Source organism: Felis catus, chromosome F2, assembly GCF_018350175.1.
Source record: "Felis catus isolate Fca126 chromosome F2, F.catus_Fca126_mat1.0, whole genome shotgun sequence".
In the NCBI taxonomy this organism is placed as follows: domain Eukaryota; kingdom Metazoa; phylum Chordata; class Mammalia; order Carnivora; family Felidae; genus Felis; species Felis catus.
Window position 1 is genome coordinate 47337741 of NC_058385.1, and position 11769 is coordinate 47349509.

The window sequence follows — 11769 nt, forward strand, 5'->3', positions numbered from 1 at the left end:
GATGATCTGCGGCCTCCTTCGGGTTATCCTCGTGCCCACTAACACTGAGAATCTCTGGATAAAGATGATATCAAAGCCAGGGAGACTACAGAGGATGAAACGAGAACCCTGAAGCACCACCATTTGCGACGAAGTTAGAGGAAGAAGGGCTGCCAAGGAGAAGGGGTAGGAGTGGGGACCACAAGTGGTTTCCAGTAGGAGCAGGCACTGGTAGAAAATGCAGAGTCAAGTACAAGAAGGGTGAGAACCCTGGAGTGTTTATTGGATTTGGCAATAAGGAGGTTCTTGTTGGCTCTAGCCAGGGAGTCAAGGTGGGTGTTCATCACATGGGGTAACTGTGGTGAGATTTACTTCGAGCAGCTTCCTGGCTGGGAATCCTGGGGCAGAGGAAGGGACTAGGGCTAAGAAGGACTAAATGAGGATTGTCTCGAGATGGACCCTCTGCACAAAGCAAAAAGAAAAGGGCTGACAACACAGGCAGCACAAAGTAGGATGGGAAAGAGTAAATGAGTTGAGAAGCTAAAGGTAAGGCCATATAACCCATGAGGGAGATGAAGGGCCAGAGAAAGGAGCTAAACCCAGGAAGATGTTTATTGTCAAATAGTCTTCAGGGTCTACACAACCCAGCCAAGGCAACTCAGAGAAGGCTCTCATTTAAATAGTCACTTCAGGGGCACCTGGGTGGCTCAGATGGTTGGGCGTCTAACTCTTGATTTTGGTTCAGGTCATGATCCCAGGTCTTGGGATCGAGCCCCACATTGGGATCCAAACTGAACATGAAACGTGCTTGGGATTCCTTCTCTTTCTCTCTCCCTCTGCCCCTCTTCACCACTCACGCCTTCTAAAATAAAAAAAAAAGATATATAATAAAATAAATACACTCACGCCTTCTAAAATAAAAAAAAAAGATATATAATAAAATAAATAGTCACTTTAGTAGGCCAAGAGAGCAGATGTGTTTGGAATCAACAGACTTTGATTGGGTTCCCAGCACACAAAGCAGTATCTCCTTGGAGAGTCACTTAACTTTTTAAAGCACTCATTTCCTTATCTGTAAAATGGAGATCATAATGCCTACCTTGCTAACTTTCCTGCAAGGACTATAGCTCATCCATTCATTCAGAGAGCATTTACTAAGCATTGCCATGGGCCAGACACCCCGCTAGACATGGGCAGTAGAACAGGGAACAGCACAGACCGGCCCGGCCCTTCCTGGAGCTTGTCCTCTAGTGAGAGAGATCAGCATTCAATCGACTCTAACAACACTGACATCACTACAGTTGTGGTACGGGCTACAAGGCAGAAGAAAGACCAAGTCTGTTAGATGCCAAATAGTGCCCGGGACAGAGCAGGTGTGAAGAAATGGTATCTACAACTATCTTCGCCACTGGGAAGATATTTAATGGCACCGTGTTCAGAAAAATTCTAAAAAGAGGTATTTTACATTCAGTATCTGCAGCTTCCCTCTCTCTGCTGTTTTCTCCTCCTGGGCCACTGTGGCAGGTCACATTTTGCTTGTCAACATTAGTACTTAATTAGCCCCATTAAACACTTCCCGGAAGAACTGAGCCTACCGGGAGGGAAGAGGGCACTGTTTCTGAGCCTTCAAAGTCACGCGTGAAGATGGCAGCCTGTGTCACTCGACATGTAAGCTTACTCTTGAAATTTTTACACACGAAAACAAAGGTTTTTAAAGTGTTCTCTCCTCATGCTTTCATTTGTTAGAAACAGCACAAAGATGCTCTCTTGTGATGGTAATCTGGGTAGCATATTGGCGCCTCGTGTGGTTTTTTTTTTTTTTTTTGATTTTTGAAGTAATGTTAACATAGAGCTGACTCATCTGGCAGGGAAGTTTGCCAGTGTGAGTCAGGAGTGAGTACGAGAGACATTTTACAACTCATCCGCCCAAAGAGTCGCTGCTAAGCGCCCCCGCTGGGATAGCACGTTGGGACCAAGCATGGGATTTGATACTCGCCACGACTCTGTGACATGCTCACTGTATGTTACAGCTGAGGGAATCGAGACTCAGACGTTTACGGAGTTGTCCAAGGCCTCACAACGGGGACTCGACCCAGGCTGTGTCTCCCCAAACCCCGTCCCCCGCCCCAAGCTCTCTCTGGAAGAGGAGGAAGCCGGAATGGGGCTTGCGATGCTGGGTGGTCCCCTTGAGGAGGTCAGCGGAGGGGCCCCCGGCTTCCACTGGCTCGCCACACCCTCTCCTACTTCGGCAACTTCCAATCCTCACACATACATGATTTGGGGTCAGGGACCGTGTGGCCCTGCTCTGAGGGAATACAAGCAGGGCGGCTAAAGTGAGCCTGGGCCTGGGAAAATGCTGACTGGGCTGGGCCCAGAAAGGAACTTGGGCAGGTTAGTACAGCTGCAGTGGCTTTGCCAGAAGTATGTTGTGCAGGTGAGAGACAGAGAGAGAGAGAGAGAGAGAGAGAGAGAGTGTGTGTGTAGGAGTGTGTGTGTGTGTGTGTGTGTGTGTGAGAGAGAGAGAGAGAGAGAGAGAGAGAGAGAGAGAGAGAGACTGTGTGTGTGTGAAGAATCCAACCGAAGGAGTTCAAAGGTGAAGGTGCTGTTTAGCTGCCCTGGGTTACTCCGAAGCATACCCACTCCTGATTGACTGCGACACCACATTTTTAATTTTCTTTAAGGGGGAGTCTGAAGGAACAGAATCCCAGTGTTACCTGAGCCACTAATCCCTGGGAGTGAAATTCCTACACACCAGCAGGTATTATTTAGAGCCTTTCTCAATTAGCAATCATAACACCTGAAGCTTTGAACCGTTGTTGTATGTTTATCTTTCTCTCCAAGTTCACTCTGTTGGCTCTCAGAGCCAGCCAAGTTCAAATAACCTTCTGTCTGGCAGCCACGGAGACAACACCCCCAGCCCCCACCCCAAAGCAGTGATAACCAGACAGAGGCTGGAGCCGATTTCCGTGATCTCTGTGTGTGTTCTGCCGCCTTTTTAGTTCATTGTGCTTTGAGATGTGCCTACTGCCATCAAGGATTTGTGGTAGCTTACAACGGTAACACCACGCACCCAACAAAAACGCCCTGGAAACACAAAAACACTCAGATCAAAACTCAAGCCATGGGAAAAGAAAGATGTTCCAGGGTGTGCGTTCTGATGCTTCGTTTTCGCTTATGGTAAAAGAGACCCCATTGGAAGTGCAACACCAGGTAATGGTTAAGATTGAGCCGTTAGGAGTTACCCCGTCTGGATTTTTTTTTTAATTTTTTAAAAATTTTTATTGATTTTTGACAGAGAGAGAGAGACAGAGCATGAGCGGGGGAGGGGCAGAGAGAGAGAGAGGGAGACACAGAATCCGAAACAGGCTCCAGGCTCCAAGCTGTCAGCACAGAGCCCGACGGGGGGCTCGAACTCACGAACTGTGAGATCATGACCTGAGCCGAAGTCGGATGCTCAGCCGACTGAACCACCCAGGCGCCCTACCCCGTCTGGATTTTAACTATTGTGCTGTTTGCTTGAGTTCTCTAAGCCTTGCTTTCCCCGTCACTAAAAATGGGGACAACAATGCTACCTATCTCACGGGATTGAGAACCAAGTAAGATAACATACAGAAAGCGCTTAACACAGAGCCTGGCCCACGGTAAGCAATCATTTGAGTTGTGCTGCCATTTTTACTGCCATTGTGGAATTTTAATTACCCCCACCTCGCCTCTCTTTCTGGCTGCGTGCACGGATCTAGGTGGGATTTCTCCTTCTTTGGCCCCATGTGAAGACAGGTGTAGTGAATGTATTACTGGAGTCCTGTCATCCAATAGCCCAAAAGTGGATGCTATGGACTGCTCCTGTGCACGACAGCAAGATTATTCAGGCTCATAATCCCCTGGGATATCTTTTTTTTTTTTTTTTTTTTTTTTGCGCTTTGGCCTTGGTTGCAAGCTCTATTGGACATACACGTGGGACCTGCCATCGTCAGCCGTAGGGCTAAGCTGAGTTGAGGTGATGCCATATGCTCAGCAGGTCAGGTTGCATTGACACTATTCCAGGGGTATAGCCCAAGAAGATCCATGGGCCTCTTTCCACGCCAACCTGAGCTCTGTTGCTCTCTCAGAAACACATGCTCGTCAGAGCAACTGATGTCAGAGAACACGGGGAGCCGATTTGATGGACACCGTCTATAGCACAAATACCTCCAGGTGCTCCACCCCAAATACCTAGACACACAGCCATCACATCAATTACTTTCTAATGATCCCCAGTGGCCACGTGAGAGATGATCTATCACTCCTCAAACATAATTAAATACTCGGGAGAATCCCACTGTGCCCTCCCACCTCCCAGCTTCGCCCCAGCTTTGCCTCAGTTCCCCAGCTTCCTGAGGCCAGCGTCATCTGGACAGGCAGGCATGTGGGAGTTACCCCAAGAGCTATCAACCGAATTCTGCCCAGTATCTGTGTTCCATGTGGATGTCTCCCATTCTCTCTCTCCAGCCAACAAGATGGGTTCAAGGGCTGCAGCGGTTCACTTTTTATCTCTGCGTCCCTGTCCCCATCTCTCATCCTCCGCTCTACTTGGTGCCTGGAACTTAGTATGTGCTCCGTAAATGTTGAATCGGAGTAGGAGTATGAAAGAAAGGAAGCAAAGGCATGCAGTATTTTGCAGAGAAAATGTTAAAGGAGAAGTAAACCCTAGAGACCTTTACGCTGAGCCCCGACAGGGAACAGTCAGGGAGACAGGGGCTGTGGCTTCCCCTAAGACGTGATGAGCCTCAGCAGCAGGACCAGCGTCCAGGTGTCCCCCTCTCGCTGTGCTGCCGTGCTGCCTCTTATTTCCTTCCTCAGTCTTCATCTACCGTTCTTCTCAGAGAGACTCCAGGAGTCTGCAGGGCTCTCTGTCAAATCCACCTCTCCCTGAAGTCACTAGTTCATTAACTACAGTATAACTTAGCCTGGCCTCATTACAAAACCAAATCAATAAGTATTGATTGAATGTCTACTACGTCGACAGCCAGGTGAGAATGAGGGAAGGCAGGAAGCAAAGAAGAGAGAAGCTGTGTGCAACTTCTCTGTCTTATTAATGATCAGTCTGACACCCCCGTGCACATTTGAAACACAGTCCTGTGAAGGCAGCAGGCATGCTTGTGGGCTTTCGGCTAGGCTAGGAAAGATAAGGTGGGGAGGTCTCCGCTGTCTCTAGAGAAAGCCCCTTTCCCCCTCAGGCAAGAGGGAGAGGAGAATGTTGTGTAAATAATGAGACCCAAACTACACCCTGTTCATGTACCAGGATTCCAAGAATGATTAAACCTGACTATAGCTCCAGGATAAACAGAAATTTAACATTGCAATTGCCCGTGCACTTTCTCTCCATGTCTGTCTGTCCCTCTCTGTCACACACGCGTGCATACACACAATGTGAACATCTGCTACCTCCTCACTGGTCCATAAGGGAGGCAGTTTAGTTTGATGGAAAGGTAACACTGGGTGCACTTAAAACACTTGACTGCTGGCCCTGCTCAGGCTCGTTCACTGGGATCCTGGCTTCCTCATTGCTCCAGGCCCCTACTTGTCCATTTTTAAAAAGTATAATGCTAATCTCATTATTTATTTGTTTTACAAGGATAGCTTCATGGATGTAACAATCCTTACAAGCCAAACTGCTGTATGCCCCACACAGCCGAAGTATTCTTTGAAAGTTGACTATAGACTTCAAGTGACTGATGGGACAAGTGTCCTTATAAAGAGAAAGCACCAGAGAGCTCACTGACTGTCTCTCTCTCTCTCCCCCATTTGAGGACACAGTGAAAAGGCAGCAGTCTGCAAGAGGGCTCTCACCAAAGCCAAATGGGCTGGCACTTTGACCTTGGACTTCGCAGCTTCCAGAATGGTGAGAAAAGAAATTTCTGTAGTTCAATCTACCCAGTCTATGGTGTTTTCTTATGGCAGCCACAAAACGAATCTCAATAAATTAAAAAGGAGAGAAACAACACAAAGTATGTTCTCTGATCACGATGGAATGAAATTAGAAATCAATAGCAGGAAAAAATTGGGGAAACTCACAAATATGTGGAAATTAAACACTACACTTCTATATAACCAATGGATCAAAGAAGAAATCAAAAGGGAAATCAAAAAAATGCTTTCAGGTGGGGTGCCTGGCTGGCTCCGTTGGAGGAGCGTGCAACTCTTCATCTCGGGGTCGTGAGTTCCAGCCCCACGACAGGTGTAGAGATTACTTAAATAAGTAAAACTTAAAAAAAATAATTTGAGGTGAATGAAAATGAGCACACAACGTATCAAAATGTATAGAACTCAGCTATCACGGCGCTTAAAGGGAAATTCATAGCTGTGGCTGCTTATATTAAGGAGAAAGATCTCAAACCAATAACCTGATCTTCCATCCTGAGATACTGCAAAGGGAATAAACTAAACCTAAAATGAGCAGAAGGAGGGAAATAGTGATTAAAATGGGAATTTAGGAAGATGGCACAAGTGGAGCAGGAGAAGCGCACCTTCCGCAAGCTCACCTACCCGGGCAGACCTGAACCAGCTGCTAGACGCATCCTACAAGCAGTTGATGCGGTGCCCAAAAGACACGAGGCTCAGCCCAGGTCTGTGGAGGACGCAGCACTCCCTACTGAAGCTCCCGTGCAAGGTCAAGAAAGAGGCTTCCCACACAGGGAAGCTGGAGGTGGTTAAGATGCATGTTCCATCCTGCCCAAGATGGTGGGCAGCATGGTGGATGTCTACGATGGCAAGATCCTCAACTAGGTAGAAATCAAGTCCCAGACGATTGGCCACTACACGGATGAGTTCTCCATCATCCACAAGCCTGTGAGGCCTGGCCGACCCGTCGTCGGGGCCACCTACTTCTCAGCTTTATCCCTCTCAAGTAGCCTGTTTCACCAATACATTTTTTCTATCTTCTTAATTTCATTTATTTTGAGAGAGAGACAGAGAGATCAAGAGGAGGAGGGGCAGAGCGAGTGGGAGAGAGAGAATCCCAAGCAGGCTCTGCACTGTCAGCATGGAGCCCGATGTGGGGCTCCAACTCACAAACCATGAAATCATGACCTGAGCCAAAACCAAGAGTCGGACAATTACCTGACTGAGCCACCTAGGCACCCCCACAGGCTGTTCCACCAATAAAGGCACAGACTTCTCTAAAATAAAAAATAAAATAAAATAAAAAATAAATAAAAATCATTATTTTTAAACTTTATTTTATTTTTATTTTTGAGAGACAGAGACAGAGCATGAGCAGGGCAGGAGCAGAGAGAAGGAGACACAGAATTTGAAGCGGGCTCCAGCTCTGAGCTGTCCACACAGAGCCCGATGCTGGGCTCGAACCCACGAATTGTGAGATTATGACCTGAGCCCAAGCCAGGCGCTTAACCAAGTAAGCCACCCGGGCACCCCCAAATAATAATTAATTAATTAACTAATTAAAGTGAAAATTTAAAGAAATAGAGACTAGAAAAACCATAGGAAAGAAATCAATGAAACTAAAAGCTGGTTCTTTGAAAAGAATCAGCAAAATAGACAAACAATTAGCTAGATTGACTAAAAGCCACCTACAAACAGACTTTTGGATTTAAACAGACTTTTTGCTATGGATAGGGCCCTCAGACCCCTACTCATCCTTTACAACGGCCACAGAGACTGAAGCTTTAAAAGCTGATGGTCTGGTCAACACAAAGGCAAGACTGGAAACCAAGTGTCCTGCCCACCACCTGGGGCCTCTGACCCACCGCATCAAATGCTTGCATGTCAACTTGTATTTGAAAGGCAATAGGAAACCTAATGAAGAGAAACTTGTCATGATGTGAGCTGAGAAATCCCGAGTAAATCAAATCATTGCCTCCTACTTTGTCTTCAGCACAAGTCAACAAGTGTCCTATTTTGACTCATTTGAAGAAAGGACTACTCTGCCAAGCACTGGACCTACTTTGTCTGATTGCTTAAGAACAACCCAAGGCTACAACAGATGTGGTAGGAGAGAACTTATATCATGCTTGTATAAATAGCTGTTCTCTTTCAGGATCATAGCGACGTTCGGGATTATAATCCTAGACAGGAAAAAGTTGAGCAGTGGAGGAACTAGATGTGCACTGTACTAGAAAATATGCTCTATTTTATGGGAGCAGAATCCCCAGAACATTCCCTGCATCTCTCACAGTATTTCAGAAGCACTGCCCCCAGGGGTGTGTGGCAAAATCTAGGATGACCCTACTCTGTGATTTTGGAGAGAATGCTTGAGTCTTTCCTGAGGAAAGAGGAGCCTTCCTACAACAAAATCAAAATCTCAGGACGCTGCTCTGATGGGAGTCCCTAAATTGGTCTCCCTATTGAGCAAACAGCTTATGGCGGCCCCTACTATTCTGTGTAGGGGCATGACTACTCTCAAACATGGAGACTTTGCCCCCCCCCCTTTTGAAAGTTTATTAATTTTGAGAGAGAGAGAGAGCAGCATGAATAGAGGAGGAGCAGAAAGAGAGAGAGAGAATTCCAAGCAGGCCCAGTGCTATCAGCACAGAGCCCAACAAGGGGCTTGATCTCACAAACCATGATATCGTAACCTGAGCCAACATCAAGAGTCATATGCTTAACCAACTAAGCCACCCAGGCGCCCCTAGACTTTGTCCCTTTTAAGTAATATTTTCTCACAGGGTTCCAGCAACAGACATGCCTTCACAGTTCCAGCTAGGCTTGCTCTCCTTCTTGATATGAGTTTCATTCAGCTAGTGAGAGAGTAGAACCTGAAGGCAGGGAGAGGATTTTAGTTGCAGTCAAATGAGCTTGGGTCAAAGGAAGGAGTCTTGGAGTTATAATAACAACAGTTATTGACTGAGCGCTTGCTATAGCCAAAAAGTATTCAAAGTACTTTATGTGGATTAACTCATTTAATCTCAAAAATTGTAATACAGCTACTCTTATTGACTCCATTTTATAGATAAGGAAACTGAGGCAGAATCTTTAAGGAATCTATCCAATGTCACAAGAGGCTAGGTTCCATTAAGTCCTTTCTTTCTTTCTTTCTTTCTTTCTTTCTTTCTTTCTTTCTTTCTTTCTTTCTTTCTTTCTTTCTTTCTTTCTTTCTTTCTTTCTTTTTTTTTCACCACCCCACATAACCAGCCTTTTGAGGGAGTCAGCTTTAAGATTTGGGGATACCCGGGCGCCTGGATGGCTCAGTCGGTTGAGCGTCCGAATTCAACTCAGGTCATGATCTCACAGTCCGTGAGTTCGAGCCCCGCGTCGGGCTCTGTGCTGACAGCTGAGAGGCTGGAGCCTGCTTCGGATTCTGTGTCTCCGTCTCTCTCTGCCCCTCCCCTGCTCATGCTCTGTCTCTCTGTCTCAAAAATAAATAAAAACATTTTAAAAAAATTTAAAAAAAGAAAAGATTTGGTGCTACCAAGTACTGTTTGGAATCCTATAAACAAACCTCCGTCTTCCATTTGAAAAGACTGGAGTCTAGAGTGTCCACTAGTGTTAATGATAGAAGAGTTAATTACATAAGGCACAATATATAGCTCTAGTTTCAGTAGTTAGAGACCACCAAACCACAAATTCATTTGCTAGATCCTTATAAAATAATTCTGGATATTTCTGGGAAAAGAGAGAGCCTTGCCCAAGGGTTCTAAACCCTGGCTGCTCATTAAAATCACCCGAAGAACGTTTAAAAACGTTGAATCAGAATCTCTAGGGCAAAGCTTGGACAACTGCATTTTTTTAATCACCCAGGGGAATGCAGTGCGTAGTGAAGGTTGAAAAGCACTAGCTTTGCCAGTATTTGATATATTCTTGCCTCTTGGAATGCCAACACTCTAGTTAATAACCCAACTGGTGACAGTGGAACAGGGTTGGGGCATCTTAGGAAAGCAAAGCCAGAATGGCTGCTGGTGTCCTGAATTCTTTCTGTGAATTAAGAACTACTCGGGCGCATGGGTGGCTCAGTAGGTTAAGCATATGACTCTTGATCTCAGCTCAGGTCTCCATCTCAGGGTGGTGGGTTACAGCCCTGCGTGGAGCCTACTTAAAGTAATAATAATAATAATAATAATAATAATAATAATAATAATAAATAAATAAATAAATAAATAAATAAAAGAACCATTCACATAGCATGTAACTACTTCCAGGTATTTCATATAAACATGACATTAAGTTAAAGAAGGTAAGTGCTGGAGCAAACACAAGCTTTTGCAAGTAAACTGGCTTGTGTTTGTCTAATCCAGAAAGGTATTAGCAGACCTATCCGACATCCACACGTATCTCAGCCTTAGACTTTCCCTCTCTTGGCATGCAAAGGCCTAAGGGTCCCAGACTAACCATCTGGCCTCAAAGCTAAAATCAGGCTGAGATCTAGACAGTCAGTTATTTAAAAAAAAAATAAAAATAAATTAAAAGAAAAAAAAGGAAAGTGTGGGCCAAATGAAGGACAGGCAGTCTCTCCCAACAGAAGAAAATTGGCCTGCTGGCCCCGAGGGCATGGGCTAATGTACAGGACCAGAGGAAAGAAGTGGGAAGGAAACAGAATGCCATCTCTCAAGCCTGCCCCCCACTCCCTCCTGCACGACATAAACAAACAGTTGTTTGAATCACTTTGCTTCTCCTTTTTGATCCTGCACAATGATAAAGACCATCCCTATGGTGTTTTCAGGGGTAGTTACGAGAAAACTGCATTTTGTCAGTTTGAGTAAGTCAATTTGAATGAGTCCATTTTTTTTTTTAAAGGCTGAGATCAAACGGAGGTGAAGGAAAGTGGGGAGTGGGGTTAAATGGTCCATTTGAGATGTTTGCCTTGGGTTACACGAGAGGGAAAACGGAATGTGCGCCCCTGGGCAACACGATGCAGGGCCCTCGCGGCGTCCCCAAGCATCTTGCAGTAAGGAGAGGCACAGGATCAGGCCAATCCCTAGACTCAAGGCGGCACGTTGAAATCCAACTCCTTTTCTAAGGCAGAATTAACCTGAAGACTTGAGTTAATAAAAGCTCTTTGATGAGCCATGATGAACAAGGACCAAAGCATCAGGGTCCAAAGAAAACAATTACAAATGGAAAAATAGCTGAAACTGTTTCTTACATTTGTCACTGAAATGCAAAGTGTGTGCTATGAACATTAAATGTCTCGGCGAGTCGTACCTGTGGTCAATTTACCTGGGATCTGACGACGTCATTAAAGCGAACACAGTAACACACTAGTGGTCTTGCTTTGAATTCTGAAGCCTGTGAATTTTTATGAGTTGTCTTCTTTTTTGCACATTTCATAGCACGCAGAAAGACTGAACTGCAACACTGTCTTTCCCCATCCCCCTTTCCCCACCCCCTCAACCTTTCCTTTTAAGTTCTGGCCCATATGCTAATGACAAAGGGAACACCGGGAGGGAGGGCTTTCCACTCTAAGATCCTTTGGTGCCCAGCATGGGCTGGAGTCAGGGAAGGAGGGGGTTCACTTCCATCAGAGACTGAGTGTCTCAAATTGGAGCCTCTGCTTTTTTCTAAGGAGGAAAGCCTTCTTGATGAGGCTGATCATAAGGACAGATAGGGATACTGCTAGCCAAGGTTTCTTAACTTTCTTTATTTCAGGTTTGCATATTCACTGACAAAGATCCTCATTGTTGAGAAACTGTCTGAAACCTTTTTATATGCATTTAAGCAAAGTGAATTTGCTTTCTCTAATCCCTAGGAGGAGGGCGGAGAATCGCTATTTATTAAAATTTTAAAGTGAGCCAAGTCTCTCACAAACACCCTCATTTTAAATCCTGTAACTACCCAGTGAGGTCAGCATTATTACTT

The 11769-nt window shown here is 45.5% G+C and overlaps 1 pseudogene; it reads left to right on the forward strand.

Moving 5' to 3' along the window:
* The first annotated feature begins 6456 nt into the window (after positions 1–6456).
* LOC101099020 lies at positions 6457–6869 on the forward strand (annotated as a pseudogene).
* The last annotated feature ends 4900 nt before the right edge of the window (positions 6870–11769 follow it).